Source organism: Hemicordylus capensis, chromosome 2, assembly GCF_027244095.1.
Source record: "Hemicordylus capensis ecotype Gifberg chromosome 2, rHemCap1.1.pri, whole genome shotgun sequence".
Classification (NCBI taxonomy): domain Eukaryota; kingdom Metazoa; phylum Chordata; class Lepidosauria; order Squamata; family Cordylidae; genus Hemicordylus; species Hemicordylus capensis.
The window spans coordinates 39,730,904-39,758,743 of record NC_069658.1 but is presented as its reverse complement, the minus strand read 5'-3'; the positions used below and the strand labels follow the sequence as shown (position 1 = coordinate 39,758,743).

Genomic DNA, 27,840 nt, shown 5'->3' with positions numbered 1-27,840 from the left:
TAGTATACACTAAAACTCTAGCTGTGACTCTAGGAAAGAGAGCTTAGAATTAGACCAGATGAGAGATAGAAGACCTATGATCTGGGTCTCCTGCTTTTTAGATGTTAAAAACAACTGTGAGGGTCTGATTAGTGCTGTGGCCTTTGTGTGTAAACCTTTCTTCGTGTCAATTTCCTGATCTTTCCTCCAAGGCCCATAGATGAAACATATACCAGAACCCCCAAATACTAATTTATTTAATACACAATAAACCTGTAGAATTTGCTGAAAAGCAATGTGGTGACAATGAGCTTAAATAACTTTAAAACTGAACTGAACATTGTTGGAGGGTATTGATGCCTATTAGCCATGGTAACTAAATGGAATCAATAGGCTCAGAGGCAGTTATACCTCTGCATACCAGTTCCTGGGGAACAAGCAGTGAAAGAGGGCTATTTTGGACTTTCCAGTAAGTGACTGGCTACTGTTGGAAATAGGATGTTGAAGTAAATGGATTATTTGGCTGATCCCTTTTTATGGTTTTAGGATCACAAGATTTCTCTAGTAGAAGTCCTGTTTTAGAAAAGAAATTGGGTAAGTTATAGATGATAGACCAAAAGGATTATTCATTGAACAGTGGTATACCCATGCTTTTTGGCATGTGTGCAAATGCAGTTTCCCCCCATTTCCGTGCTTTCTCTTTAGACTTCAGGGAAGAGTGGGAAGAGATTAAAGAATACAGTTCATATCTAACCCAATGCACTCCGCAGGACATTTGTTTAATGTGGCATTCTGTAAAAGATGAAGGAAGATATGTGGCTGGAGGAGCTACAGGTGAAACTCGGAAAATTAGAATATCGTGCAAAAGTCCATTAATTTCAGTAATGCAAATTAAAAGGTGAAACTGATATATGAGACAGACGCATTACATGCAAAGCGAGATAAGTCAAGCCTTAATTTGTTATAATTGTGATGATCATGGCGTACAGCTCATGAAAACCCCAAATCCACAATCTCAGAAAATTAGAATATTACATGGAACCAAGAAGACAAGGATTGTAGAATAGAACAATATCGGACCTCTGAAAAGTATACAGTGTACTGTGCTTGATTGGCCAGCAAACTCGCCTGACCTGATCCCATAGAGAATCTATGGGGCATTGCCAAGAGAAGGATGAGAGACATGAGACCAAACAATGCAGAAGAGCTGAAGGCCGCTAATGAAGCATTCTGGTCTTCCATAATACCTCATCAGTGCCACAGGCTGATAGCATCCATGCCACGCCGCATTGAGGCAGTAATTGCTGCAAAAGGGGCCCAAACCAAGTACTGAATACATATGCATGCTTATACTTTTCAGAGGTCCGATATTGTTCTATTCTACAATCCTTGTCTTCTTGGTTCCATGTAATATTCTAATTTTCTGGGATTGTGGATTTGGGGTTTTCATGAGCTGTACGCCATGATCATCACAATTATAACAAATTAAGGCTTGACTTATCTCGCTTTGCATGTAATGCGTCTGTCTCATATATCAGTTTCACTTTTTAATTTGCATTACTGAAATTAATGGACTTTTGCACGATATTCTAATTTTCCGAGTTTCACCTGTAATATTGACTCCCTTGTCATGGACAGAGCACTACTTAGTGGTTTGTCCTCTGTGTGGCACCTAATGTTTATAGAGTTAGGGAATCTATTAAGATGGTCCTCCTCTGCATGGATTCCTGATGTCTCTCCACTGACATGACTGCATTCATGCCAATGCCTCCGTCTCAGTAAATGAATAGGTCAAGCCCTTGCCCAGATCATAAAGCCTGTATGGGTCTTTAGTATTCTGAAGAGCTGAGGGAAATGTATGGACAGCTACTACATAGGTGGTAGAGAAACTTGCAGCAAATCTGATCACACATAATCTAGAGTCCATTTTATAGCCTGCCCTGTGGCAATGATGGCAGCAAAGAGCCTCTGCACAATGTCGTCCAACAGAGCTTTACCCTGTGGTGAAAGGCCTTTTGCATGCCAATTCAGAAGAACATACAGGGCAATCGCTGGTAGCCTCATTGTGACCAAACTGCAAAACATTTTGCAGATAAAATGGCTTGTATCCACTCCAACTTGGATGTGATTATTATGACAGGTCAAAGTTACATAGCCATAGCTCTGTATGGTTGTCTTGTTATAGATTTCTTTCAAATAGTTTCACCTGAGGATGAGGACACAGACTAGTTGGAAATTTAAGACCTACCACTTCCCCTTCACAGACGATAACATCTGTCATGGTAGGGTTGGGTAATATGGTGGAGGTAGTAAATACTTCTCTTAGGGATGGAGTAATTCCTGTTACTTGTAAGGAGGCTATGGTGTGTGTGTGCGCGCACACACACACACACACACACACACACACACACCAGAAAAAACCTTCCCTGGATTCAGGAGATTTGAACAACATCTGCCCAATTTCAAATTCACTGTTCTTGAGCAAAGTAATGGTGTATCAGCTCCAGGTAGTTCTGGAAGAAACTGATTGTTTGGATCTGTTACAATGTGGGTTCTTCTGACCTGGATTTGGGGATAAACTGCCTTGTTCACCCTGTGGCAGGGGTTTTCAAATGTGGGTCCCCAGATGAAGGGCATTGTGGCTTGGGATTATAGGAGTTGTAGTTCAGCAACATTTGGGGATCCATGTTTGAAAACCGCTGCCTAGTGGCTGACCACTGGGAGATGGATTAGGGAGAATATAACCCTGCTGATTCTCCTTGACCTCTTAGTGGCTTTCTATACCATTGACTATAGTGCTGGGGTATATTTTGGTATTGGTTGCAGATATTTACTGCTTAATCACCCTTTTCAAATTATAGTTGGGCTAAAAGAAATACAAAGGTGGATTATTCTGCTAATTCAGAAAAGCAGTATAGATACAGTATACTGCTTTGATAGATATAATCCCAGATGTGGGAGAGGCACCAACCTTTGTTTTTTCAGTAGAGACAGAAATGCAGCCTACATATGTTCAAAGTTACTTTCCTGCCCGAAAAGAGCTAGCACAGTGAAAAAATGGGACTACGACTAAATGTCAAGAAGACTAAACTAATGACAACAGGTACAGCAACCAGCCTCAGAACTGATAATGAAGAAGACATTGAAGTGGTAGATACAGGTGAAACTCGGAAAATTAGAATATCGTGCAAAAGTCCATTAATTTCAGTAATGCAAATTAAAAGGTGAAACTGATATATGAGACAGACGCATTACATGCAAAGCGAGATAAGTCAAGCCTTAATTTGTTATAATTGTGATGATCATGGCGTACAGCTCATGAAAACCCCAAATCCACAATCTCAGAAAATTAGAATATTACATGGAACCAAGAGGACAAGGATTAAAGAATAGAACAATATTGGACCTCTGAAAAGTATAAGCATGCATATGTATTCAGTACTTGGTTTGGGCCCCTTTTGCAGCAATTACTGCCTCAATGCGGCGTGCATGGATGCTATCAGCCTGTGGCACTGATGAGGTATTATGGAAGACCAGGATGCTTCATTAGCGGCCTTCAGCAATTCTGCATTGTTTGGTCTCATGTCTCTCATCCTTCTCTTGGCAGTGCCCCATAGATTCTCTATGGGGTCAGGTCAGGCGAGTTTGCTGGCCAATCAAGCACAGTACATTGTATACTTTTCAGAGGTCCGATATTGTTCTATTCTTCAATCCTTGTCTTATTGGTTCCATGTAATATTCTAATTTTCAGAGATTGTGGATTTGGGGTTTTCATGAGCTGTACGCCATGCTCATCACAATTATAACAAATTAAGGCTTGACTTATCTCGCTTTGCACGTAATGCGTCTGTCTCATATATCAGTTTCACCTTTTAATTTGCATTACTGAAATTAATGGACTTTTGCACAATATTCTAATTTTCCGACTTTCACCTGTAGCTTTTGCCTTTTAGGATCAACCATCAATAGTAAAGGATCCAGCAATCAAGAAATGCTGCAGATTAGCACTTGGATCCAGCAGTCAAGAAATGGCGCAGGCTAGCACTTTCCAAGGCAATGAAGGCCATAGAAAGGATATTTAGATGATGTGACGTGTCTATACCTACAAAGATTAGAATCATTTGGACAATGGTTTTTCCTGTGACGCTCTATGGATGCAAAAGCTGGACTTTAAAGAAGAAAGATAGAAAAAGTATTGATGCTTTTGAACTTTGGTTCTGGAGAAGACTATTGAGGATATCATGGACAGCCAGGAAAACAAATAAATGGATCATAGAACAAATCAATCCAGAATTTTCACTCGAGGCACAAATGACCAGGCTCACTGAGAGACCTTAAAGACCAAGTTGAAGACAGATCGTCCTGGAGAGACTCTATCTATGTGCTCACTAAGAGTCGACACTGACTTGACGGGACTTAAGCAATCAATCAATGCTAATGGAACTAGTGACTTGGAAGATATGGAGTGGGGATGGCTGTGATTATTCTTTTAATGGAGGTAGGCGCGCACACACCAGAAACATGCACAAATGTGCTGAAGCAATGTACTTGGATAATACAGGACACACACAGCACATATACATGTCTGTTAGAGCTCTACCAGCTCCAAAATTCACCAGCCACCAGTGAGGGAGTCTGTTTCTTTTCAAGGTCCTATCACCTGCTCAACAGACACGGGTGGTAGTGAAACATATGAGGAATTAGGGGAACTTTCTGTAGCCTTTTTGAAGTTGTCATTTTGAAAATGAAAAAGCAACCATGGAAGTGACCTGGAACATAGTTTTCGGCTCCTGAAGATTCCTGGCTTTGAAGGCCACTCCCTCTGCTGGCCTATGAGAGTAATCAGTCTCCGGAGAACAAAGCAAACTGTCTGTCAAGTGTGTGTGTTTTCTCCCCTTTCCTGGTAAAGCTGAATTCAATAGAAGAAAATGTGAGAATTTGAGCTATACATTACAAGAAGTTCATTGTTGTGTTGCATCTGTTAAACTATCTCTTAATGCAGAAAATCATTTAAGCGGCAGTCTTAGGCATGTTTTTTTAGAGTTAGCCTCACTGAAACCAGTGGAATTTCATAAATGTGGAATAAACATGCTTAGAATCAGAACAGTGTATTTTGCTTGAGTGCGAGTGACAAAGTGCTGTAACGTGTGTTGTGTTGGTTAACAGATACTCTGTTGCTACAAAATAATTAGGGCTTTTTGTTTTTTGGAGTGACTTTGGCTCTGTTTTTCGTTTGTTTTAACTCAAGCATGCAGTCCACTGGTAACAGATGATTCCCTGCTGAGAAGAAAGATATGTCTCTTGTTGATCATCTCTTTCTCTTCAGTGCCTGGCTATACTTCCATTTCTAAAACTTTCTTTTATTAATGGTGTTTTGCCACTATGGGAAGTGTGTGTCAAAATACTTCGATCATCCTTGAAGGATGCCTCACTATGATGGGAAAGTGGTCTAATTTAATTTTAAATGATAAATTATACATCAGAAAGTGTATCGGTTAATACTTTGGTTGCACTTTAATTTGCCTGTGCTTCTACATTATTATATTTCTCTGGCACTTCTCTCTTTTGGGGAGGAGGGGAATTATACTGTTTGAAATAATGTAGACTTTTCCAGTAGTTACCTAGAAATGTTTATATCATTTTTTAAATCCCTTTAAAGTACAGCTGTCTGTGAAATACGTTGCAATAATCTGTTCTTAAAAGGCACTGATGAGGATGACTTGGCCAACATTCAAAAGATACTGCATGATTAATCATTAAACAGTTTGGCTGCTGTTGTGCTCAAGATAATGTCTATCAGCATTTTAACCACCTGAAGAAAATTTTGGACTAAGTTGACATAGCAGCATGCACAGACTTGGAAGTGGAAACATGTACATCTGCATGCAATCCTCATGGCTATCTAAGCATTCCATATACTGTAAAATAAATTGTTGTGGATTCTGACACTAGTAGAATGGAGATAAGGATAGTCCTTTTTAGAAAACAAAATTTAACCCTAGAAGAGCTTCTTTGAGGTGTCTTTCAAATCAACCACCCCTCTAACCAATTGTTGGCATGTGAAAATGAGTGCTATCCTATTGTAATCCTGTTGTAATAATTAAGAAATATATCAGTTCTTTGTTATTGTGCTGATGTGTTTGATGTAAAGCCTGTTGCTATTCTTTGTTACGGCCTTTCAGGACCTATTCCAGAATCTCTAGAAGTTAAACTGCTTCTAACAAATCACTTCCCTTCATAAACTTCAGTTTGCTAGGATAAAGTTACATTTATACTTCAAGAATATATTTAAGGAGTGGCCAGAGCCAACAACACACCCCTAGATTTGCATCTAGATCTAAGATGGAAATCAAGGTAATGCTTTTATAATCCAGATTTTCTAAGGATTATGGACTGTGAAGTAGGAAGTAACCATCTTCTTAATCAGAAACATGAAGACAATGTATCTGAACACTAATACCTAAAAGTAGTGGTGCACACAACACAGTTTCATAACTGAAATGCCGAAAAAAGTGGGGGGGGGGAACAACCCAAAAGAACTGTGTTTTAAACTAATTTTATGATCTGCCTGGAGTTTTGACTAAAGTTGCAACCCTATATACACACTCAATTGGGAGTAAGTTCCATTGAACTCAGTGGGACTTAGTTTTGAAGAAACACAGGATGCACCGCACATCCATATACATGGCTTACTCAAAAGTAAGCTCCTTTGACTTCTTTGGGGTTTACTCCCATGTAAGTGTTCAAAAAACAGAGTCTGTTTTCTGGATGTATCTAAGACACAAAGAGAATTGTGATACTTATATTGGAACATATGAAGTTCATTACTCAGAAACTTTGGTTCTTTGTATTAAATAGCTTTGCTGAAATACAAAGTGTATTCATCTGCTGAAAAGTGGCACAAAAATGCAGATGCTAATACAGGGTTGGGTTAATCTCAAAGTATACCAACATGGCATCTGTTCGATCAATGATTTTTTTCCATGCATCTTAAAGATTTATTGGTCCTTATCCAAGTCAGCATAACATATTGCTCTGCAGTCAGTAAATCAATTGGTTATTAATTTTTGGAATAGTGCTGCTCTACAGTCAGTAAATCAGCTGATTATTAATTTTTGGAATGATACCACTGGAAACAATTAATCCAATAAAGTAGTCCTCTTACCAGCTCAAATGCATTTTTAATAAATGACAGATACATTTGGTCTTCAGTCCTACCTGTTCAGATATTTATAAAATGCTCATTACTAAAATCTGCATAGCAATCCTGCAAAGAATTAAAGCACAGTGTTATAGGCCTACAGGCTTGAATTCTGTGTGCTTGGAAGAGTACCCATACTTGGGTATTCAGAAGCTAGGTCAATGGATCCTGCAGTAAAACATGAATATTATAGTTCTGCTAATGCAGATAATTATTCCAAACCCACCTTCTGTCCAGCTTACTGAGGCTGTTCTCGCAAGCAGCCAAGAGCAGGCTAAGGCAGCCAAGTCTGCTCTTGGCTGCTTGTGAGAAGCAGCGCGAGGCAAGTGGCTGTTGCTGCCGCTGCTGCAGCAAACCCGCCTGTGGAGCCCTCCTGCAAAATGGGGTTAAGAGAGCAAGCAAGTGCTCTTGTTTCAGGGAGGTCAGTGCTAGCAGCCTTTCTCCCCACTTCCCCTTGATGCTTTTCTCACCAATCATGCGAAGGGACTCACTGAGGCAAGTCTCACGATCAGTGAGACTCGCTGTAAGGGGGTTTGAGGGGAGAGTGGGCTTAGCCCCCTCTCCCCTCAGACGAGCACACCGGCTGCCCACGACTGCTGGCTCTGTCACGGAGCCAGCGGGGGCCGCGCGGCTCCTGGTGAGACCCCCGAGCCCGGGAGGCTGCTTTCAGCCTCCCGGTGGGGGGTCTCCTTGTGTGTTGCCATGGCGTGGAGTCGTGTCGCAGCAATACGCGATCAAAACTCTGAGGTTAACGGAGCGCTCGCTCTGTTAATCTCAGCTAAAGGGAGGAGTACTTTGGGCGGTTTGCTGCCAGGAGCCGCACAGCTCTCGTTGCACCCCACAATCGCCAAAAAGAGGGCTAGGCTCGCTTAGCCCGCTTTTTGGTGATCGTGAGAATCGCCTCACTGTCTGTCTGTTGGAGTGGGGCGAGAGATATGTGGGGCCTGGGCTGCAAACTAGCTCAGGATAGCATGGTTTAAGAACAGGAATGCAGAACCAAACGTGCATCCCTTTGAAAGCAAAGGTCAAATTGTGCTTCCAATTCATACCCACTTTATAAGCAAAAATTCCTCACCAGCTCTGCAGAGTTTCTGCATATGGGACAGAAATAAAGGGGAAAGTTTTGCATATTCTTAGTGTAGATTCCTAGATCTGTACATCTTATTCTATAATACCTTGGTATCTAAAACCAATTATGCTCAAATGGTAAGCAATTCTTGATTATGAACTTGGATGGATGGGGAGATATTTAGAAGAACATTACTAACATTTCTTTGTGTAGAACTTACAAAAATGTTTATAAAGTGTTAAGCTTCTGGAGATTTAACCCAGAAACAAAACAGATTTACAGAAAAGGTACGATGTTGGAAAGGCTGTCCACATGTGGCTTAATTGTCCCTTAGTTCAGAGCTTTTGAACAGATGTTCTCAACATTGTTAGGGGCATTGCTGCTATCAGTTTAGAATCTGACAGGAAAACATTTTTGTTGAACCTCGTAGATAAAAATAACCAGAAATGCCCACATAAACATCTAACTTTATAGTTTTTAGCAGCTGCCCAAATGGTCAAGGTTCAAAATGGTTCTGAGAGGAATCCAACTTGCCCATCTTGAGCCAGCGTGGTGTAGTGGTTAGAGCGCTGGACTAGGACTGGGGAGACCCAAGTTCAAATCCCCATTCAGCTATGAAACTAGCTGGGTGACTCTGGGACAGTCACTTCTCTTTCAGCCTAACCTACTTCACAGGGTTGTTGTGAAAGAGAAACTCAAGTATGTAGTACACTGCTCTGGGCTCCTTGGAGGAAGAGCAGGATATAAATGTAAAAATAAAATCATCATCATCATCTTCTTCCAATCAATAGCAACTTAAGTTCTGGAATGTCTTAATTGTAGGGGGCAGGGGTGTGTGAGTCTCCCAATGTTGACAAACTGGTGTGTGTGTTTTTTAAAAATACTTAATGGTTTTACAGCATTTTGAAATCCAGCCCCTACTAGACTATTTCAGTATGAATTTATTTCCACCTATTAAATTGATTATATTTCATTCTATCCTTTTAACTTGTTACAGCTGTATCTGCTTTTGTAGGTTTCCTTTTATTCCTTCGTAGATTGCTCTCATCGTAGGAAGGATCTGGTCAATAACTGTAAAGAACAAAGAATATCACATGCTGTGTATTTCAGATATAAGCATCAGCTGAAGACAAAACTAACTTTATTCTGATCCACCATCTTTATCCTAAACTGTAATTATTTGTCTCAAAAAAACCAACCAAAAAAAACCAGAGGAGTTTCTTTGGTGGCATTTATAAGATCTACTTGATTTATTGTTTGGTGCAGTAAAAATTACTTGGGTTTTCAAAATGTATGAAAGCAAAGCTTAAAAACAGAAGTTGCTTTGGGAGCAGGAGAGATTCAAAGTAGCCTGGAACAGAAGCAAGGATAGAGAGCTAGGGGAGGTCTCTAATCCATCCTGGTGCTACTCAGCCTCACCCCCCACAGCTGTGTATGTTCCTGTCTCTCTCTCCAAAGATGATCCCTCTGTCTCATGAGAAGACCCCTCCTGAACCAATCTGTAGGCTGCCAATTGAGGGCTCTGTCGTCATTACTGCTTCTGGACCCAGGTTCAGCAACATTCTTAGAGGTCAGTGGAGGCTGGGCCAAGGGTCTTCCAAAATGCAATCTTTCATAGCTGCATTCTCACCGATATGTTCTCCAGAGCCATGAGGGGTTGGGTTGAGAAGCGGAGGGATCTCTGGTTCCAGATTGGGGCTTTGCTGGTCATGGCTTCCCCAGCGTTCCAGACAAGGGGATCCATGGCACAAGCATTTATATGATGGTTCTAGTTACACAGTACAGAAATGTACTGTTTAGTACATTTCGCTTTCTGGGTTGTCATTTCTGGGTTGTCTGTTTGGTCCTGCGCTAGAAGACTGCCTTTAGGAATCCCCCTGCACCAGGATGAACAATTTTACTTGTTTGAAGAACTAAATATGATGATAATCCTCACTCTCTCGTGCATCAGATTACTCTAGGTCACTGTGTTTTTTAGTGGAAGCAGATATAGGAGGGCTGTGGAATGCACTCCCAGCAGAAATCTGCGATCTTAATTCTTTATTGACCTTCAGGAGAGCCCTTAAAACCTATCTGTTTGGCCTGGCCTTCCAGGGTTTTAATTAGTTTTAATTGTTTCAGTGCTCTAACCTGGTTTTCAGGGTTTTAATTGTTCTTATTGTTTAATTGTTTTTAAAGATGTTTTAATTGTTAATTGGTGTTTATATTTATATTTCTGTTTTAATTGTTGTTGGTTTTAATGGTTTCTGTTTTAATTGTAAACCACCCTGAGCCTTTTTGGAAGGGCGGTATAAAAATCAAATCAAATCAAATCACAAATCTCAATCAATCAATCAATAATTTAGCAATAGCACTTACATTTATATACCACTCTATAGCCGGAGCTCTCTAAGCGGTTTACAATGATTTAGCATATTGCCCCCAACATTCTGGGTACTCATTTTACCGACCTCTGAAGGATGGAAGGCTGAGTCAACCCTGAGCCCCTGGTCAGGATTGAACTTGTAACCTTCTAGTTACAGGGCAGCAGTTTTAACACTGCACCACCAGGGGCTTTCCATTATTTTCCATTATTTTCTTGATTTCCATTATTTTCTTGGTTAGTCTATGATGACTTCTACCTGTGCATCATTATCTAGGATGTGATGATCTATGGGACCAAGAACAATTGCTGTGAGAACTTTCTCAGAGCTAGCACTCATTTTATGCTTTATGGGTGCTGATGCCGCACACAGGCTGCTAGGGACAGGGAAGCAGTCGTGTGCAGCCTTTTGAGCAGCACAGCTCTGCAACCGGAATGGCAGTGGAGAGGTGGAGGGGCTGGTAAGGACCTGTGTACCTGCTCCTTAAAGCTATTGCTCACACCTCACTGAAACGGTTAGACCTCAGCAACCCGAATCGTTTTGGCATCTCTCTAATGAGATGCCAAAATGTTCTGTGCACATCCCTAATTTATATTCCCACATCATGTTTTCAGAGAGGGGAGTGGCTTGTAGGAAGGGACCATTCTGAATCATTGATTGCCATGATCAGATTTAATCTCGAATTTCAATTATTGAGTCATGAAAGCTAAACAGAAAGTATAGATCCAGTTAACGTAATTTGAAAGATCAACACTCATTATTCAGATGTTTGTAAATGTGTAAAACCAAATAATAAAGTTAATGGCTGACATCCTGACTGCATTACTCACTAGAAGGCCTATTAAAATGTAATCTTTTAGAGTAACTCCTGTGCAATTGGGTAACTTAGTCTAGATCTCAGCCACAGACTAAGGTAGAGAAGGGTTAGAACCATGTGACTACAAATGTTTGTTCAAATTACAACACTGAGCCAAAGCCATCAAAACAGGTATTTGCTTGGTGCCTATGGCAAGTAAAGAAATGCCTTTAGGCACCTCTCCACTACACTGTGTGTGAGTGCAGTCTTCTGCCAAAGGTGGGGAAGTAAATGAGGGGGCACACAGTCAACATGGATGTTTACTGTGCTTCCCCTGTTATGAGCAAGCACCCAGACTCAGGACAACCATAGTGAAGAAGAGCACCATTGTATTTGCCTGCTGTTGGCTCTGTCTTTCTGTGATGATAGAAAGACAGCTATGAGAAGCATCCAGACTAGGAGGATAGTCCAGGGCTTGCCTTTTCATAAGCGAGATGAAATGTAACAAATCAGTGGAACTGATTCAAGTGTGGTGTGTCCATCATAGGGAGAATGATTGAGAGTCATACAATACCTGCAGCTTCATAATAATTAGTCACAGTAGTGCATGTTACCAGAGATTCAGAACTCCAGGCACTCCTTTTAAATAGCCACTGGCAATTTAAAAATGGAATCTTCAGCACTTAGGGTGCTGAAGAGGAGGGGAAGCAGCCAGGTTTCTGTTCTTCCATACATACTGTTGCCCTTACATACCTTTTCTGTATAATCCTTTCTCTTATTGTCCGACTCCTAGCCCCACAATAAACACACTTCTACTATTCTTTTTCTCCATTGTGCTTTCCCTCCCTTCAAACATCTTAGAGCTAAAGCCCTCTCCTTCTCTTCCCCCCCCATCCTCCTGCACAATATTTTCTTTTCCATTCCTCCCTCCATCTCTCTCTTTCTATGCCCCCTTTCTTCCAGAGTCTTCCCATGTGAGAGCAGGACTTAATTTGAATGAGGGCTTCCCAGAAACAGGACCTTTTTCTGTGCTAGGATTCACCTCTAGATAGTGTCAAGTAATCTAGGATGTGAGCATATGCAGTGTTGGGGAGATGGACCCTGAATAATCATGATCTGCAGTTACTTATTGGAGGAAAGACTGTAAGTCTGAAGCAAAGATTTCAGCTAGGGTAAAAACCTTGTAAAGGTAAAGTGTGCCGTCAAGTCGGTGTCGACTCTGTCAACCACAGAGCCCTATGGTTGTCTTTGGTAGAATACAGGAGGCGTTTACCATTTCCATCTCCCGTGCAGTATGATATGATGCCTTTTAGCATCTACCTATACTGCTGCTGCTCAATATAGGTGTTTCCCATAGTCTGGGGAATATACCCATAGTCTGGGAAACATACCAGCGGGGATTCGAACCGGCAGCCTCTGGCTTGCTAATCAAGTCATTTCCCCACTGGGCCATTAGGTGGGCAAATAGGTCTAAAACCTTGTACTTCTCGATTCAGAACAGGGCCTCAGACTCAGAGGGGCTGGGAGGCTTATTTCCTAAACAGCAGATGCTTGGGACCACACCCATAATGTAGCTTTAAAACAAAAACAAAAAAACCCTGAGGCCCATAAAAGTGCATCTTTGAGCCTAGCAGTTTTCTTTAGCAATTAGTCACCTCTCTCGCCAATCAAACTCTTCTAGCCAACTTAAGCACCCCTCACCATCAAATCCCTTTTCCCAATGTGCTACCACCTTGCATTTCATCTACCAAAATTCCGTTACCAGCACCCTTATGAAGATCCCTCATCTGGTGGCAAATAGAGCTTGTGCACAGGCCTGATCAGCCTGAGCCCCATAATGATAGAGGCCATTCTTGCATCACATACACAATGCAGGGGGTGGTTTGGGTTGCATTGAACCAATCTCAATGCATCAGGATGGCAGAGGTGCTTACCTTTTAAATGACAGTAATAATTGGCTACCTTGTGGGAAGCTACAGCGGCAGTGTTTCAAATTCCCACCTTCCCTTCCCTGGTGCATTACTGGGAGTGAGGGACACATGGCCACGCCCTGTAACTATAGGAAGACGTGTCCATTCCTTGCCTCCAGTAAGGTGCCAAGAAAAAGACTTAATATCATGACATTCCTTCCTTTTCTGATGCATTGTAGGATGAGATCAGGAAAGAAAAGACAGGAATTTGAAATGCAGCCACTACCAATTTATTCAGAGAAGCTGGATCTTCATTCAAAGGTAAGCTCCCTCACCTTATGATACTGTTCAATACAATATCGATATCGGAGACATTTTTTCAATCAGAATCATTTCTGTGTTTTTTTAAAAAATGCCCCAGATAGGGTTGCATTGCCTCAGGCCTCCAATTATAGGTCCAATGTGACGCACAGCCCTAGTGGCAAATAGCAGCTTGAGAGGGGCAGATTCTGTTTTGTGTTTGAACCACAGCTCTGGGAAAAACAAATGCATGCCAGGGTCCAACAGGGGACTCCTGCAACAGCTGTTAACAAACAAACAAACAAATATGTGCTTAACGTCATGTCTAATTTGATTCAAATTAGCATATGCAACGGCAAGCCCTTGCATCTTTACATCCATCCATACAGCTCCCCTTCCTGACAAACCAAAGGCCTCTGGGTCAGTGTTCTCTCTAATTTTTTTCATCTGTGTGCGGAATGAATTTTGTTCTGGGCAGCAGTAATAAGGCAGTGTGCGTGCATGTATATTCAGAGTGGGATCGTCCTGATTCTATCTGAGCAGGATCTAAAATTAACTGAGCGGACATCAAAAAACGTGTGTGTGCACGCCTTAGAGGCAACACTGCTCCGGGTCTGTTTTTCTAGCCATGACTGTTAGTGTAACGGAGTAGGTAGGAGTCTGAGCCCAGGAGGTCCTTGGTCTGAATCTCACCTCTGCCAGTTAAGACAGTCTCAGCGCCCAAATCTCCAATAACGAGGGGAATAATTTATTATTATTTTTATTTATTTAACATTTTTTTACCGCCCAAAACTTACGTTTTGCAAGGACTTCGCTTGCAAGGTGGTTGTAAGGATAACGAGAAGATAAGGTATATGTGAAACATTCTGAACACTCAAAAGGGCAATATAGAACTCAATATTATTTTTATATCCAAGTCCTCTTCTCTTGGCCCCAGGCCAGCACTGTCACAATCTATCACACCTCCACTTGGGTTGCAAATGCTAGTGTCTTGCAAATTCTATATTCTGCTTTGTGTGCCACTGTTCCATACTTGTAACACATGCTGCTGATTGAGAAGGGATTGGAGTTTGGAGCATGGTGATGCATCATGCAGGAGCTGCCATTTTGCTCTAGTAATCAGCCCTTTTGCTTGTTGTGTAGTAGAGCATCTGACTCCTTCCTATCCCTGCAGATGATTCAGTAATGTGTTCTATTTGTGGATTGGCTGCTGCATTTCTGTTGGGGACTCTTAAAGAGCATGGGATGGCCCCCAGGTCTTGTTTGGTCACCTTTGGCTTAAAAGGCATGAGGCAAACAGGGGACTCTTCTCTCACTATCATTTTCAGGCTAACACCTCTCACCAATCGAGCTCTTAATTTATTTATTGTTAAGTACTCCTGTACATTTGGTAGAAACTGGATTTATTTATTTTTTCATTTCTCAAAGTCAAAACAGATGTATGCTCCTTTTTAAAGCTTACATGAATAAATTCATATCTAGTGTGATGCAGTAGAAGATGGAATAACATGTGAATAATCGCATTCTGATACCATGTATTATTGGTTTGTTAAAAGAGACATTGCATTGATTTTGAAATGCCATATATGCAAATGCTTATTTGTCTGCTACATGACTGTTGAGTTAGTACGAAGTATTTTAGTGTCATTCTTAACAAAGAACAATATCCTAGAATAGCTACCAATAGTATAGTGTGTATTCCACTATGAATAACTCTTATAAAGCTACAGGTATTACTCCAAATAGTGTAGGCTATGACTATTACAATTGTCAAATGAATCTAGCACTCATATCTACGTACCTATTTAAGTCTATGTGTTGGGAATTTTTAGCTCCTTATTCGGACTGTTACTTTTGTCAACACTGTCAAAGTGGGTAAATAGAAATAATGTACTTTATTCCTTGAAAAAGATACATTTCAGGTAACAATGGTATCTTTATGTATGAGGCAGGCATGATTGACCTATGATCATTTGGCACCCTCTGAATTTTGCCACTTTATTCCATTTTGTTAGGCTTCTGCTTATCTGAAGAATAATTTTAAAATATTTACAGAGGTAATAGTTTTATGCATTTCAGATAATTATCAAAATCAACTGCTTTTCTTATCGAAGTCCAGTTGTTCTAGCATATAAATTGGCTTAGTTTTGTGGGGAGGGCTGAATTGTGCATGCTGTATAGCATAGAAGAACCTCCATCTTGACAGGCAAGCTAGTTTGTATGTACACCTTTGCAGAATCTCAGCTGCATATCTATCTCTGCCACACCTAATTGAAAGGAGTTTTAATTATCCCAGTCTTGAATGCAGGGGAGTGAGACCGGGATGAGGAAGAAGAGATTGTCAGCAAGATAGCTGGAGGGAATTGGAATACATATTACCTATGGGAGTGGTATCCTCAGTCTTCATCCGCTTTAATTCCCTCACCAGACACATCAAACAATAATGCTGTAGGGCTTGAAAAAATTGGGGCAAGACGGCAGGGGCAGTGGGTGGCAGGTGATGACAGCCTGTCTATATATCTGAGTGGCAGACAACTGGAGGGGAACACCTAGTGCAGGTGAAGGTACATGCGGTAATTTATTTTTGCCTTAAAAAAAAATCTGGTTTGGGGGGTCTGGGTTGTTGAGCTATGGGTAGTTTTGGAGAGGGAATTTATTCGGTGCCAGCATTTTCTGAAATTAAGTGGAATCTAATTGCTTCCCTCTAATTAATGTGGTGCATAAAAATAGTGCATATTTGCCGTTTGTGCAGGGAGGATGCTGTTTGGAGGTGGCTATTATTGCATCAAGGTCAAACGAGTCCCAGGACAAGGAATAGTACCTAACTGGCATTTGGAGAAAGCAACCATTGCTGTGAAACCTATTAGGGCCCAGTGATTCCTTGAACAAGAAGCTTCTCGTCCTGTACCCTTGCAAGAACCCTTAAAAATATCCTCACTGTATGGGAATTACAGTGGTCTTTCCTTCACTACTTTGTAAAAGTGTTTTTAACCTGCATATGGAACCTTCCTTCATATCTTCATCTTCTTCCCTTCTGGAATGCCTTCAATCCTTCTGAAGTTATATTAATTCTAGGTCATTCTGAAAGATTCAGAAAATGAGGCCATTATCTCCCCCTCTCGCAAATACCAACATCCTTTGGACTGCCTTTGAAATTAATTGGTTAGATCTAGCTGTAAAAACAGAGGCCGAAATTATTTTCATTTTGCATGACATCAGTAGCCAGCTTCTGTTGCTAGTCTCTTCTGCTCTCCCAAGAAACAACTGGTATTAGACTATAATGGGACCCACCTGCTCACTTGCTTAAGGGCACAGCTGTTTTCCATTATCTTACAATTAGTGTGTGAAGAAGATGACAGCCACTGTGTTTTGTTAAACTTAGCCTTTCCTCCCACTGCCAGATATCTATGATGATTTGGGTTTTGGAAAGAGAAGCAAGGTGGGTCTGAGGTTCTGTTGGCAGTTCCTGCATACAGTCTGAGGTTCTTGCCTTTGCCGAGAATTGCAAAGACTTGCTTAGTGTTAAAAATGTGCTTTCAGTGAATACTGCAGCTTGAGTTTTCCTTTTTTTTCCCCTTCAAGTTTTGTGACCACCATTTTGGTCTCCTTCATACACTGAGGAAGAGAGCTCTTGCCTGTTTCATGCCACAATAAACCACTTTGTCAGTAAGGCAGAACTTCTAAATTGCCTGTTTGTAGAAGACCTGTATCCAGGGCTCTTTGGACACTTTGGTCTGTATACAGGATGTAGCAATATGCCTGGAATTTCTGAAGAAAAAGTCTGGGCTCTTTGTCTGTTTAGATGTCTAGCTGACTCCATCTTGAAGCCTTAGGGTAGGTGGCAATAGAGTAAAAATGCATTTTGTTAAATGCAGTCAAAATTTCCATTTAACTGCAGTCACCAAAAGCCAGCCCAATCTAGGTGGTTTAAAATGCTTCTGAAAAGTGTTTGGGCTTGGAACTGATTTCCAGGAGCTTTTCCAAATGGAAATCTAATGCAGCTTCTCTACACTCTGGGAAGAGAAGGTTCCAAGTTCTTTCCCTGGCATCTCCAAGATAGGACTGAGAGAGATTCCTGCCTGCAACCTTGGAGAAGCTGTTGCCAGTCTGTGTAGACAATACTGAGCTAGATGGACCTATGGTCTGACTCAGTATATGGCAGATTCCTATGTTCCTAAGGACACTGAAAGATTGTAAATTGCAGCAGACAACTCAGAAACAGATATCAATTCTATCAAATCATGTCCTAGCCAGCCACAGGCATCCAATTGTATTAGGGAGATCTTTTAAAAATAGTAGCAATATTTACTATAGATTATTGCATTCAAATACATATAATGGTACTCACAGAAAACTGTAGTAGGACAACAGATAAAAAATGTTTACTTTTTTAAAAATCTGATTTTTTTTTTTTGCTTTAAACTCAGATTGTATTTTTAGAAATGTCAATTGTACTAAATTTCACTTTTTAAAAATAACCTGGGTTAAAATGAAATCTGAATTTAGTATATGCTTATTAAGCCTACACATATAATCCCCTAAAATTGAATCATAACATTGAGTTAAAAGCTACTTTTCTATGTAAAAAGGATTGTTGGTGGTGAGGAGATATCTGTCCTGATATTAACATTGCACTCCTATGCACACTTATATAGAATAAAATCCAATGAATACTGTGGGGCTTATGTCAAAGTAAATATGCATACAGTTGCAATGCAGTGAACATATTATAAATGACATGTGCTCTTATTTTTGTGGACTTTCTACTGAACCCAGGGTCTAGCATCATAGACTATAGGATTCAAGAGACTGTGTATTAGACAAGAATCATCCATTTCCCACTGAGCTTATATAGGTGCTTTTGTACTCTTATTTTATGCTTTCAAGTTTTCCAGTTTTCAGCTGAAAACTCTGCAGTGGTTTTCAGTTCTCAAATTATAAACAGGATTCTGCCAGCCAATTGGTATGGACAGTTTCCTCATGTCTTGTAGAAAAAATCCAAGTAAAATTGCCCAGTAATTATCCACCCCTTCTTTCTAGAAAGTTCTAGGTAGTTGATCCTTTATAGCCTAATCCTTTACATGTTTACACAGGAGCAAATTCCAGTTTGTTCTGTGGAACTTAATTCCAAATAAATGCCACCTTAGGCCTGAAATAGGTGATTTTGCATAGTAACCTTATATGTGGATAGATCCAGAGCTCTTTCTCACGATCATGTGAGAGAGCTTGAGGGCAGGTGGTGGGGAAGGCAGCAGAAGCTCGCCTTTCCCACAGACGATCCAGCTGCTGGGTCAAGAGGTGCAGATCGCGAGCCCAGAGGGTCCGCTGCTACAGCGCAGACCACAGACAGCACAGAGGTGCGGTGGTTAGGATCATGGTCCTGGCCCACGAAAATCCCACAAGGCATCATGCAGTGCCTTGTGGGAATCCCCTTGGTGACGGCCAGGAGCCTGTTCCTGTGCCAGCACTGGCTGGGAGCAGCCGGCAGTCGCACACAAGCATTTAGTCCAAGTTAAGGGCGCAAGCATGCCCTTAGCCTTGAGTAACCAGCGGCCTCCATAGGTGGGTTTGCTGGCAGGAGCCACTCGGCTCCCGCCGGTGCTCATGGGAAGCCAAGCCCAGGCTTAGCTTCCCTAGCCTGGTCTTGGCTTGCTCATGAGAACAGCCTCACAGCCAAACAGATATCTGCCTCATGTCTCTAAACAGACATAATTCTGTGTTACAAAAGGTGTAATTTGCTGCAGGCCCGAAGATTCTGGAGAATGTTCCCAGGTTGTATAAAGGTTCAATTTAGCTGCAAACCAATATATTTTAATTGTTGTTGCGGCAACAGCTCAGTATGCATGTTTGTCCATGCATGTTTGATTTGACTTGGTAGTTTAAGAAGATTATTTAAGTTGTTCGGATTTAAACCCATTTACCCTGCAATTTGGGGGGGAGGCAAAAACTAAAAGCATCCTACAAAGGCAACAAGAGAAGAGGCTGATCTTTCATGTGTGTTTATCACCTTTAAAACATCCAAAAATAAAGAGTGATTCTCATCCAGACTTAAAGAAACACGTCACTTTTTGTTTTGTGTTTGGTAGGTTATGCACCCCTTGAACGCAAGATCGGTCAACTGATTCAATCATATGCGAACTGAGGATGTGGATTTCCAGCCTGCTAGGAACAGCTTATAGCTGCAACCATAGCTGTAGCTGTCAGTCTTCACTGGCATTACGTTAAGAACTGACCCCATGTGGCAGACAGTCCTCCTAAGATCAGGTTTTTTAAGCGGGGGAAGAATTCAGAAATAAATGTAAGTGTTTTAATCACCTTTTCTGAAGGGGGGAGGGAAATAACATTGCAGTGCCAGAACATGTGTGTGAAATATGCTTTTCTTTTGTTGCATCTCTTATTTTTTGACTGGGTTTTTTTTAGAAGCAGTTTTCAGTGGTGTCCAGTATGCTATGAATACTTTTAAACTGAATTAATTGCTGGCTAATACCTAGTTCTAATATTCATGAACATTTCCAGACAACTCAGAGATAGTAGTTACCTTAATCATCATGCCTGTGCCCGTCCTTTTTCATATTACCTCTTTTCAAGAGTATAGTACAGAAAGCTGGCGTGGGACATTTAAACTGACCTATCTTTCCCAAAAGCTCTAGTTCTGCTGGAGACATTGAAATTGTACAGACTCCTAGACCAGAAGTGAATCAAGTAGTATAAGTAGACTGTCTTTCCGCCTGAGAGGGCAAAGAATATTTTTCTTGTGGCTCTAAAAAGCTGGACAGAGATTCCTTTTTTGTTCAGCACATCCTTTTATGGTTTTATTACTGATCTTTGGAGTGGGATTAGGCCAAATAGGATGTCCAAAAATATATGTATATTTATCTCTTTCTTTACTGCTGTAGACACCCAGAGGTTTCAAGCTGCAGTTACAGAGGACAGGGTGATACGCGGCTTAGGTCTGGGTTTTTAATTGGTGTCAGCAAATGTTGCTCAGATGCAATGCAAGGAGAGAAGAGATGTTACTGGATTTAGGGCTTTTAATCCAGTATGGACAAAGGTGCCTATTGCCCATGCTCAGACGCAGGAGAATCTTGGCAGGTGCAAAATCAGCTCTCAAAGAGTGACAGCAATGGGAGAAGCTGCCAGTATTAAACTATTAGAGACACTGGAGCCTTGTCCTGGCAACATGTCTGAAATTCAGTCAGTGTAGCAATGTTGGCATTCGACACAAAAGAGGCTTCGCTCCCTCTCTCTGCTTCTACCTGTACTAGATACATCAAGTGTTCTTCATTGTAAGGCCTGGGGGCCAGTGGCAGCCCCTGTCAACTGTACGTGTGGCTCCCAGACCCTGACTAATCGTTTGTTTGGCCTGAATAAAGGTTCACCCAAAGCTGAATTCTCTGCACAGTCCCCCTGGCACTATGTGGAGATGACAGCTCTCACTGTGCAATTCTGTGCTTTACCCTGCACTGGGTGGCGGGGGCTCCTTGAATGGAAATGGAGCCCTCTGGAGCCGTTGCACCTTCTTGGAAGGCATTGACAGAGTGCTGGGAAGTGTAGCCCTTCCCAGTGCTTTCCTTCTAGAGCTCTTAGGAGAGGGCTTTGTCTCTCTTAAAGGGCTCTTCCAGCACTGAGAAAAGCTCACTACTGTGCAAAGGTCAGCACAGTGGGAAACGGCTTTCCCACTGAAGATGTTTTTTTTGCCAAAGTGGCCTCCACTTGCAAAATTCTGAGATAACTCAGACACATTTATTCATTTATTCATTTATTTATTATTATTATTATTATTATTATTATTATTATTATTATTATTTTATTTTATTTTATTTTATTTTATTTTATTTAACACATTTGTATACTGCCCAAAACGCAAGTCTCTGGGCAGTATACAACGAAACAATAAAAACAACCAATAAAAATATTAAAACATTTCAACAGTTAAAATTTAAAACGTTAAAACTATTAAAAGCACAATTAAAACAATATCTAATTAAAAGCCTGGGTGAACAAATGTGTCTTGACTGCCTTTTTAAAAGTTGTAAGAGATGGGGAGGCTCTTATTTCAGCCGGAAGTGTGTTCCAAAGCCTTGGGGCAGCAATAGAGAAGGCCCGTCCCCGAGTAGTCACCAGATGAGCTGGTGGCAACTGCAGACGAACCTCTCCTGATGATCTCAAGGGGCGGTGTGGATTATGGCAAAGAAGACGTTCTCTTAAATACCCAGGGCCCAAGCTGTTGAGGGCTTTATAGGTTATAACCTTGTACTTTGCCTGGAAACTTATCAGCAGCCAGTATAGATCTTTTAAGATCGGAGTGATACGGTCTCTCCGAGATGACCCAGAGACCAACCTGGCTGCCGCATTCTGGACTAACTGCAGTTTCCGGACTATTTATAAATGTAGGCCCACTCAGAGCACATTGCAGTAGTCAGGTCTGGAGGTGACCAGCAGATGTACTACTGTTCTGAGGTCATTTATCTCAAGAAATGGATGCAGCTGGCAGATCAGCCGAAGCTGATAAAAGGCACGTCTGATCACCACCTCAACCTGGGACACCAGGGGGAGTTTTGTGTCCAGAAGCACCTCCAGACTGTGTACCTGTTCCTTCTGGGGCAGTGTGACCCCATCCAGAACTGGCAGATCAAAATCATCTCCCAAGTTCTGACCCTGCACAATAAGTACCTCCGTCTTATATGGATTCTGCCTCAGTTTCTTACTTCTCATCCAGCCCATCACTGCCTCCAGGCAGGCATTTAGGGAGGTTATGCCTTCTCCTGATGAGGTTGGCATGGAGAAAAAGATTTGGGTGTCATCTGCAAACTGATAACATCCTGCATCAAATCTCCTGATGATCTCTCCCAACAGTTTCATGTAGATGTAACAATATGGAGAAATTATCAGAAACAATATCAGAAACAATATGGAGCCCTGAGGGACACCATATCGAATAGTGATGTGCGGTTCGGTCCGGATCCGGATCGGTTCGTCCCGAACCGGTCCGGATCCGGCGGTTCGATCCCGGACCGAATCGGGCCCTTCTGGGACCGATCCGGACCGAATCCGAGTCGGTTCGGCTCCGAACCGGCTCGGGTTTCCCGAACCGGTTCGGGAGTTCAATTGAGTCTCTGGAGTGTCCCTTTAAAGTTTGAAGTGTGTCCTCCATTTTGTGGCTCATTCCTGAAACTTTTGCTCCTAGCATCCATTTTGTGATGCTATTTTCAGGCATTGTATTGGCTGCGCTATTGATCCTTTGATTGGCCAGAATGAGTCCTTTGGTCTGGTAGGCTGCTTGGCTGTTGCACTGTTGAGAGCTGGCACCCTGTTGGCCGTGGGGGAGTGCAAAGGTGGGGGCTCCCAAAGGAGGGAATTTCAAACCTATATAAACCCAAGCCTCTTCTCTGGAAACTTCTCTTGGCTGCAGTTGTGGGATCATCTCTGAGACCTTGCTTGCTCTTTTGCTGCTGGTGTCTGCTGTGAGTCCCTGCTGACTGTGTGTCACATTAGTGTGTGTCTGTCTCTCTGCTCTCTGTGTGTGTTGTTGTGTGCCACCTTGTCCATCTGCCCTCTGTCTGTCTCTGTCCAAACCTCTTTAATACTTTCCCCTCAACTTTTTCCAACTTTTCCTGTTGTGTGTTTTCTGTTCTCTTCACCCTTTCTCTCTCAACCCTTCTTCCAAAGTTTTGGCTTTCCCTCCTTCCCCCCCCCCCACCCCCCTCTTCTGCATTGCTTTCCTGTTTTTGTGCCTTGCCTGACTTTTGTTCCACTTTTTGAGTTGCATTCAATTATTGCTTCTGTGTAAATTTATATATTTGCTGATTTTGGTTTTTAATTAATAGCTATTGTTATTGCTGGCTGCCTGTCTGAGTTGTGTTTCTGAGGATTTAGTTTATATTATTGCTGCAATTTGATTCCTTGTGTTCTGATTTTGATTGTTAATTTGTTCCCCTCTGGCCCTGCTCCTAGCTTCCCCCCTCCCTCCCTCCCTCCCACCCAGATAAGATTGTTTCCCTCCTGTGCTGCTGCCTGTTGAGCCTTGCATTCTTTGGATTTCTTTGTGGAATTAGGTTCTGGTTTTGGTTTTGCTCCCTGTGTGTGTCACCCACTCCCCCAGTCCCTCCCCCTGGTAGTTGTAAACCCCCCCCCCGCCCTGAGACTTTCTGGCTGCCCTTTGGTTTCCTTTTTTTTACTTTGTGTATAGATTGTTTGGATTCAAATTTGATTGTTCCCCTGTGGTCCTGCTCCTAGCTTCCCCCCTCCCTCCCCTCCAGAAACCCACTCCCCCCACTGCCACCTCCTCCTCCACTCCTGCCCTGCCTGCCCCCTCCCACCCAGACTGAGTGTTGTTCCCCATCCTCCCTGGTGCTGCTGCTGCTGCCTGTTGAGTCCTGTCTTAGTTACTTTGGTTTTTTGTGTGAAATCAATTAGCTTCTTTTGGTTCTGGTTTTGCTGTGTGTGTGTCCCATTCCTCCCTGCTGGTTGTTGTTGGTTCCTCTCCCCTCCCCCCCCAGACTTTCTGCCCATTGTTCCCAGGTGTTGTTTTTTTTTTTTACCCCAGGCCCCCTGCCACAGACTAGCCCCCAACCACACACACCCTCTCTGCTCCCCCCACCCCACCTCTTTTCCTCCTTGCCCCCGACTCTCTCCACTCACCCCAGGCCCCCTGCCACACACTAGCCCCAACCACACACACCCTCTCTGCTCCCCCACCCCACCTCTTTTCCTCCTTGCCCCCGACTCTCTCCACTTACCCCAGGCCCCCTGCCACACACTAGCCCCCAACCACACACACCCTCTCTGCTCCCCCCACCCCACCTCTTTTCCTCCTTGCCCCCGACTCTCTCCACTTACCCCAGGCCCCCTGCCACACACTAGCCCCCAACCACACACACCCTCTCTGCTCCCCCCACCCCACCTCTTTTCCTCCTTGCCCCTGACTCTCTCCACTTACCCCAGGCCCCCTACCACACACTAGCCCCCAACCACACACACCCTCTCTGCTCCCCCCACCCCACCTCTTTTTCTCCTTGCCCCCGACTCTCTCCACTTACCCCAGGCCCCCTGCCACACACTAGCCCCAACCACACACACCCTCTCTGCTCCCCCCACCCCACCTCTTTTCCTCCTTGCCCCCGACTCTCTCCACTTACCCCAGGCCCCCTGCCACACACTAGCCCCAACCACACACACCCTCTCTGCTCCCCCCACCCCACCTCTTTTCCTCCTTGCCCCCGACTCTCTCCACTTACCCCAGGCCCCCTGCCACACACTAGCCCCAACCACACACACCCTCTCTGCTCCCCCCACCCCACCTCTTTTCCTCCTTGCCCCTGACTCTCTCCACTTACCCCAGGCCCCCTACCACACACTAGCCCCCAACCACACACACCCTCTCTGCTCCCCCCACCCCACCTCTTTTTCTCCTTGCCCCCGACTCTCTCCACTTACCCCAGGCCCCCTGCCACACACTAGCCCCAACCACACACACCCTCTCTGCTCCCCCCACCCCACCTCTTTTCCTCCTTGCCCCCGACTCTCTCCACTTACCCCAGGCCCCCTGCCACACACTAGCCCCAACCACACACACCCTCTCTGCTCCCCCCACCCCACCTCTTTTCCTCCTTGCCCCCGACTCTCTCCACTTACCCCAGGCCCCCTGCCACACACTAGCCCCAACCACACACACCCTCTCTGCTCCCCCCACCTCTTTGGACCGCTGCTACTGCTGTGTCCTCCCCCCACACCTGAATCCCCCCTCCCTGCTGCGCTGCGCTTCTCCTCTCTCCTCTTTCTCTCTATCATCTCTCTTTCTCCTCTCTCTCTCTTTCTTTTCTCTCTCTCTCCTCTCTTTCTCTTTGTCCCTGCCCCCCCTCTCTTTTCTCTCTCTCTTAGTCTTTTCTCTCTCTGCTCCCCTTCACTTTCCACCTCCTCTCCCACAGCTGCAGCCACACACAGTAGCCTACCCACCTGGCGGCTGCCATCGGTTTTTTTTTCTTTTTATAGTTTTTGGTTGATTTTGTCTCTGCTTGGGGGTGAGTTGAGCGACACAAACAGTGTTGTCTCCTCACTTCTGCCCCTCCATCGTTGTTGAACTACCCCGGTTGCCTGTGTGCCTCGTGCGGCCGCCCTGCTGTGTCTCAGCCCAGGGTGGCTGGCTGGCGGCGGCGAATCCGTGACCAGCAGTGAGCGGCAGGAGAAGGACCGGAAGAAGAGGGGTTAGTGCGTGTGCGATTGTGCACCTTTTGTTGCCCCTTTCTCTCCCTAGCTGGCGGTTTTAAATAGGGACACCCCTATTCTGAAATGCATTTGGGTGTGGGGAGGAGGGAGGGAACCTTGGAGAGGAGATGTACTGTTGTAAAACTTGTGTCTTCATGCCCATGCCCAGTAAAGAAATTGCTGCTGTGTGTTGCGTTGCATTGCATGCGTCTTGCAGGTGGTTTTTGAACAGGTGCCTTCCAGAGTGCTTCCTTGCCTCTGGGGCAGTCTGAGTGGGGTCCAGGGTTCTGATGCGATGCTGCCACTGCTGGGCCCATGCCATGCCAGAGTGCTTCCTTGCCTCTGGGGCAGTCTGAGTGGGGTCCTGGCTGGTCTCTGATGCTGCCACTACATGCTGGGCCCATGCCATGCCAGAGTGCTTCCTTGCCTCTGGGGCAGTCTGAGTGGGGTCCTGGCTGGGCTCTGATGCTGCCACTACATGCTGGGCCCATGCCATGCCAGAGTGCTTCCTTGCCTCTGGGGCAGTCTGAGTGGGGTCCTGGCTGGGCTCTGATGCTGCCACTACATGCTGGGCCAATACACACGCATGATGATGATCATGATGTTCAATCCATGAGGCTGCCATCAAGTGTTTGCTGCTGCTTGCTTGCCATGGCATTGGGCAGGCAGAGTCACAGAGTGGGTGGGTTCAACCTCTGTGTTGGTGTGACTGGGTTCTGGTTTTGGTTGTGTGCAATTTAGAGTCACTAAATAGGCTGCATTGAGTTTGAACCACCCCCCAGAACCCACACTTTGTGTTCCAGTTCACTAAATAAGGGTTTCCTCCTTTGATCTGCAGGTTCCCAAGCGTTGACTGCATCCCTCCCCCACCCCCGGTAGGTGCTGTGCCCTCCCCCCATCCACTCCCCCCCCCAAAAAAGCTAAAAACTTGCCACCCACACCACAACTACTCCACCCAACTGCCCGTGCCACCCTCCCACACCGGGGTTCCACCCTTTAACCCCCTATTTTTCTAAAAAAAAACCCTCCCAGACCCATCTCCCCAATTGGCTTGGTGGTTGACTCCCAAATTCAAAAAGGACACCCTCCCCCTCACTTCGATTGGCTTCCCCCCCCATATCAAAAAGTCTTCCTTTCCCCCCCATTGGCTTCCTTTTTTCAAAACAAACTTCCCCCCCGCCGCCTCCAAATCAGCTGCCTTTTTTTTGGCCCCTAAGCCCCTCCAAATTATTTTTTTGACCCTGTCTGGCCTTCCTCCTAAAGTCTCCCTCCTTCTGACCTAGCAGCATGTCTGAGCGCCGTGTGGCGGGCAGGGCTCGCTCAAGGCTGGCAGGCAGAGGTGGGAGAGGCCAGGTGCGGGGTGCGCCTGCGGCACGGGGAGGGAGAGGACGCGGGGAGCCTGAGGACACCCCAGTTCTCCCCATTGGAGAATTCTTTGCTCCGGCCCCATCTTTGGTGCGCAGGATTCAGTTCCCCACGCCTGCTGCCGCCAATCGCGGCAGAGGCAGAGGCACTGTTAGGGCTGTGGCGGGTCCCTCCTCGCCGGCGGCACCAGGTGCTGCTGAGCTACCGCCAGTTGTTGAGGTGGAGGAGACTGTGGAGTTGGAAGAGCAGGTAGAGGGCGGTGAGGACCGTGCGGCTGGCAGCGATGCAGCCAGGTTCTCCCTCCCTCTGGGGCCCCTTCCCCCTATCCTTTCGCCGCTCAGTGGGGCCCCCCCTCGTGAAGCCCGACACTCTGGTGGGGAGCGGTCTGGCGAGGTGGTGGAGGAGAGGCCTGCCTCTCCGATGCCAGTTCAGCCGGGCCCTTCCTCCGCTGTGGAGGGCGGAAGGGGCGGGTTGGGTGGCAGCAGTGGGCAGGCAGCGGCGGCCGCCCCCCCCCTAGGACTGCAGCCACCCTGCGAGAAACGGCCTAGGACGGCGCCCAGGGCGCAGGAGGCCAAGGGCAGTGGTGCATGGGTGCATTTTGAGGTTCCTCAAGATGACCCATTCCACGCCCGCTGTGTCCACTGCAGGATGCT

General features: G+C 44.4%; 1 long non-coding RNA gene across 3 annotated transcripts in view; it reads left to right on the top strand.

Moving 5' to 3' along the window:
- Positions 1-9,305: 9,305 nt before the first annotated feature.
- The window catches only part of LOC128343632 (uncharacterized), a 59,587-nt gene continuing 41,052 nt past the window's right edge, over positions 9,306-27,840 (top strand). Inside the window, exons 1-4 of one of the 3 annotated variants that reach the window (XR_008315629.1) lie at positions 9,306-9,819; positions 13,558-13,639; positions 19,705-19,916; positions 22,475-22,549. This is a non-coding gene — a long non-coding RNA (uncharacterized LOC128343632). Of the gene's footprint in view, positions 9,820-13,557; positions 13,640-19,704; positions 19,993-22,474; positions 22,550-27,840 lie in introns of those variants that run through there. The other 2 variants (XR_008315628.1, XR_008315627.1) reach the window with 2 other exon arrangements.